We start from the raw sequence: 5,081 nt of genomic DNA, 5'->3' as shown, positions 1-5,081 counted from the left end.
AACAACACATGCAAGGCAGGGAGTGGTGGGAGATGAGCCTGGAGAGGTGAAATGGGGCCAGATCATGGCAGATCTCTTAGAATCTACAATGTAGTCTTTGTCAAATGATGAGCTTGGTGTCTGTGCAGTGGTCCAGGAGAAATGTAACTAGGGCTGGACATGGCAGGTGCTGTCGGATGGGAAGGAGGGGAGAGAGGGAAGACTTGATGACTGACTGGGTAGACAGAGGGAATGAGACAGATGAAGAAGGTATATAGGTGCTTCTCAGACTTTTAGCTTGGTGGTTGGATGGATGGGAGTGACAACAATTGATGCAGAAGATCTAGGAAGAGAACAAGGTTCAGAAGAAGCATGCTGAGCAGTTTTATTCTTCACCAGTCTATAGTTATAACCACATATTATTATCAAATTTTTCTATAGCAGGTTAAAATAGTAATGCATAGATTTCATACTCACTATGATTTATAGTTAATTATTAACTGTTATAATTTCATAAATAAGAAACGTCTTTCTTACCTGAGCAAAAAACGCATTTGCTATAATCTCAAAAAATAAAATGGAATTGTCAGCCATAATTTTATGCATACTAATCATAATAACCACCACTAATTGAGCACTATACATGGTCTGGTTTTGTTCTTTGGACTTTACCTACATCAGTTCCGTTTTTCTTGCCTCCAGGGATTTTAGTTTGAAAACCCAAGTGGCACCTGGAGTTCATTCATGTCCTCTTGTGGATAGAGGCCTAGTGGTGGGTCTGCTGGGGGTGAGTTTCAGCATGGCACAATCCCAATACCTGGTGACTGAGACCCAGAAAGACAGCTTTGTGAACATAAATCAGAGAAAGCTGTTTCACTATGAGATGCATAAGGAAGGAATGTGTACTTTCTCCAGACTGTCGAGGTTTGTGTTCCAGTAATGCCAGTGGAAATCTGTGTGACCTGTGGATGTTCATAGCAGCATTATTGATAATAGCCCAAACTGAAAACAACCTAAATGTCCATCAACTGGTGAATAGATAGACAAAATTAATAGAATGCCATTGAATACTATTCCGCAATAAAAAGGAAGACACAACTGACACCTGCTAGCTGCCTCCTGATGAACCTCAAAAACAGTATGCTAAGTGAAAGAAGTCACTTCACAGAAAACCACACATTGTATGATTCCATTTATGTGAAATGTCCAGAAAAGGTAAATTTATACAGAAAGAAAGTAGATTAGTGGTTGCTTGCGACCAGGGGTGGGATGGATTAACTGTGAATGGGCATGAGGAATCTTTTTGAGATAAGATGTTCTTAAACTAATTTATGGTAATGGCTGCAATCATTTGGTAAAGTTACTAAAAATTATTTAATTGTACACATGAAATGGATGAATTTTATGATATGTAAAATATACTTCAATAAAGTTGGTTAAAAAGAAAAAAGCTGTGTGACCTTGGCTGAGTCATTGAATCCCTTTTTGTTTCACTTTCCTTATCTGTAAAATGGGGTGGTGAATTTTTAGTCCTTATTTAATCTCCAGCAGCATTTGACTTAGATTATTACTCACTCCTCACCATTACCTCCTGGCCCCTATTCATTTTTTTGGAACTGCTTTCTTCACTTGATTTCTCTGACACTGTACTCTCCCGATTTTCTTCACAACGAAGGCTGGAGTTTGGTTCTCCGAGTGCAGGGACTGCCTCAATTGTTTCACTCTGCAACTCATTATCCAGCTCTATGCCTGTGGCATGCATCCTCATCCAGCCTCTGCTGCTTCTGATGTTGGGATTATTTGGGGTTCTGCCTGAGATATTTTGGGACTTGTTTGGGATATTTCTCTGACACCAGAATATCACTTCAGCTTCCTTAGCTCTACTAAGCATTTTTCCCCATCAATTTATTCCGGAAAGTCTTCCCTGTTCAGTTTTCCTGGAGATATCTCTCCAGATATTCCAGTGCAGCTGTAAAATTCATTTTATTTTATTTAAATTCATTTTTATTTTTATATTTTGCCTTTCACTTCGATAGGAGTTTGTGAGGAAGATGTAGAGGATGCTGTGTGTGCTGTCGAGATGCCATTTGGGATTCAAGGGCATATTCCTTCAGCTGCCCAAGGTTGGCCTCCTTCCTGGGAGAGCCTTTATCCAATGACTTGTTGACTCAAGGCTCAAGCTTCTCTCCCGGCTTGCTACAACTCGGAAGGACCATCCAGCCTCAGAGCTTCCTCTGGAGTCGGCAGAGGTCTTCATTGAGAATCCATTCAGCCCAGCTTCTCCCTCTGTCTATTTTTGTTTTTTTTCCCTTCCCTTCCACAGGTGTTGACCCCAAGAATACTCCCTAATAAACCTTCTCCATGCTAACCTCCATTTCAGAGTCTGCTTCCTGGATAGCCCAAACTGTGCAGAAGCCATGTGAATACATGTGTTCAGTCAGCCATCTAGAAGCCTTTTTACACTGCTTATTTTTGAGTTCATGGGCCTTTTTTCATAAGACAAGGAAATGTATGAATTCCTTCTATCCAGAAGACGAGGTTAATTTTCCTCTCCAATACCAACTCACTTCTCTTGGCTTTTGATCAGATACCTCAGGCTCAGTTGGGTTTCCAACCTCTTTCTCCTTCTTTCTCCCAACAGCTGGTACCATGTGACCCTTACTTGTGACCTCAGCTTCCCGCTTTTCAGGGCCAAACCGACTCTACGTGGAAAACTCTTCACAGTTTGTCTTTAGGCAGCTTTTCCTGAAGCAGACCCTAAGATGAGGGCTTGCGTGTAAGTGCTTTATTAAGGAAGTGTCTCTAGAAGAAAGGGAGGAGAAGCAGGAAGGGAAGGGAAGGAAGCCCTGGAAGGCTAGGATCTTAGGCAGAGTCCTTTGGAGGAAGTGTGATGGTTACTCTTATGCATCAACTTGACTGGACACAGGGAACCCAGATTAAACATTGTCTGGGTGTGTCTGTAGGAATGTTTCCAGATGAGATTAGTATTTGAATCATTGGACTTGTTAAAGTTGATTGGTCTCCCCACATCACGCAATTTGGGCATCACCCAGTCCGTTGAGGACCTGAATGGAACAAAAGGGAGAATAAGGATAAATTCCTCCCTTTTTTTCCTGCCCCACTGCTTGAGCTGAGACATCTCAGCTCATTTTCTCTGCCCTTGGACTGGGATTTACACCACCAGCTCCCCTGGTTCTCATGCCTTCTGACTTGGGCTGAATTACACGACTGGCTTTCCTGAGTCTCCAACTTGCAGACAGCAGATTGTGGGACTTCTCAGCTTTCATAATCACATGAGCCACTTCCTCATAATAAATCTATCTATCTATCTATCTATCCTATTGGTTCTATTTCTCTGGAGAACCCTGACTAATATAGGTAGCTTTACATGATCTGCAAAAGAACTCTGGAGTGTAACTTATACCTCAGAAGTTTCCTCCTTGAGGCAGAAGAGTTGGGCTTTCATATTCTTGCACCCAATATTCAGATTGGTTGACAATGACTCCTTGTGGTGGAGCTAGGAGCAGGGACGTAAACTCCCAGGCACCTCTGGCTCTCTGCTTATGCAGGGCAAAGCTACTTCAGTACCACGAGGGTTGTCCTCCAGGGAGTATATGTGAGTGCTGGATATTGGGAGCCAAAGCACACAGAAGGTGCGTTCAGAAATGATGGGAACAGTTTAAGGGGATTTGGGTGGAGTAATGACATCATCTGCTGCATAGTTCTGTCCAGAGCATTCCTCATCAATCTGGCCTTGGTGCCAGACTCCAATTTTGATAGCGGATTCTCACAGGAGGCTTTTGAAAACTGGACTTAAAGACTGAAACGAGTTAATCTTTTTATAGAGTGCTGTATGTTTGCTATCAAAATGCTGAAGAGTATTTGCCAAAAGCAGCAATCTTGATATTGGTTTGATATTGAGCTGTTCTTCATGGTAGTAATTGCCCTATAATCTTAGTGGCGCCTTGAGGCCATTCTTAGAATGAGAATAGGATTATGTCATCAGCATAAAGAGGAAGCTATGACAGGAGGTCATGTATCCAGGTTATCTAAAGATGTGTCAAATGGTTTCGGTGAAAATTAACGAGTCAGTAAGATAGGACATTTGTACCATTTGGTGCTGTAATATGCTCTGTCAAGAGATCATTTCCCAACCCTTTGATCCCTTTTGATATTATGGCAAAGGCTCTGAAGAACAATTAAGTCAGGGATCAATATCTAGATCATGCAACTTGGCCCATAAATGGTTTCTGTCTGTAAAATCAAAGACTGACAATAGAGTAATAAATGCCACAAGTCTCAAATTATTTTTAACCATTTTCTGTAAGTAGAAGAAGGAAAGGGTAGCAATAGTTCGTAATAGAAAAGCTATCTCTAAAGTGTTTGTGCTCTTCCTGCAGCATATTATATTGAGACATCCAGCTATGCAGTGTAGAAGAACAAGGATTTTTTTGAAAGGATATTCTGAAGATTCCTTGGTGTAAGAAAAGATATAAGGCTACCCTTGCCCCTCGTTTTTTTTTTTTTTTAACTAATAGCAGACTATTCTTTTGGTCTATTTTGTAGAAATTATACTGTAGGTGATTAAGTCAATAATGTTGCAATGGATTGGCACCTACAATGTAGAATAGGATTTGTGGTGGGAAAACTCTCCTTGCTGCACAGTTCAAAACAGTCATTATTTGAATGAAGTTTAATGAGCAGGGCCCTGAATTTGAGCTAGAGAAAGTTCTTAAACCATGGAGTGAATCTAAGAGTTCTAAAAAATAAGAAAGAGCACCAGTTACTGAATTCCTTTAATGACAGGAGTCTGGCCAGGTAGGAAGGTAGTGAGATCTGTGTGCTATGGGCTACAGAAGGGTAACTTGACTAGGAAAAGAGAGAGAGAGAGAGAGAGAGAGAGAGAGAGAAGTTTCTTAGAGAATGCTCAGGGTAAAATCAGGAAAACTGAAAGGCAGGAACCAAGAACCAGACAGCTAAGAACTCTAGTATTATTACATCAACAGCTCAAAAAAAGAATCTGCGAATAGATTACTTCCTTAACATGACAAAGAATACCTGAAACCAACAGGCAAGCTTATCTTTAAAGGGGAAATGCTTGA

This window comes from Equus przewalskii, chromosome 8 (assembly GCF_037783145.1).
Source record: "Equus przewalskii isolate Varuska chromosome 8, EquPr2, whole genome shotgun sequence".
In the NCBI taxonomy this organism is placed as follows: Eukaryota; Metazoa; Chordata; class Mammalia; order Perissodactyla; family Equidae; genus Equus; species Equus przewalskii.
This window is presented reverse-complemented; position numbering follows the sequence as displayed.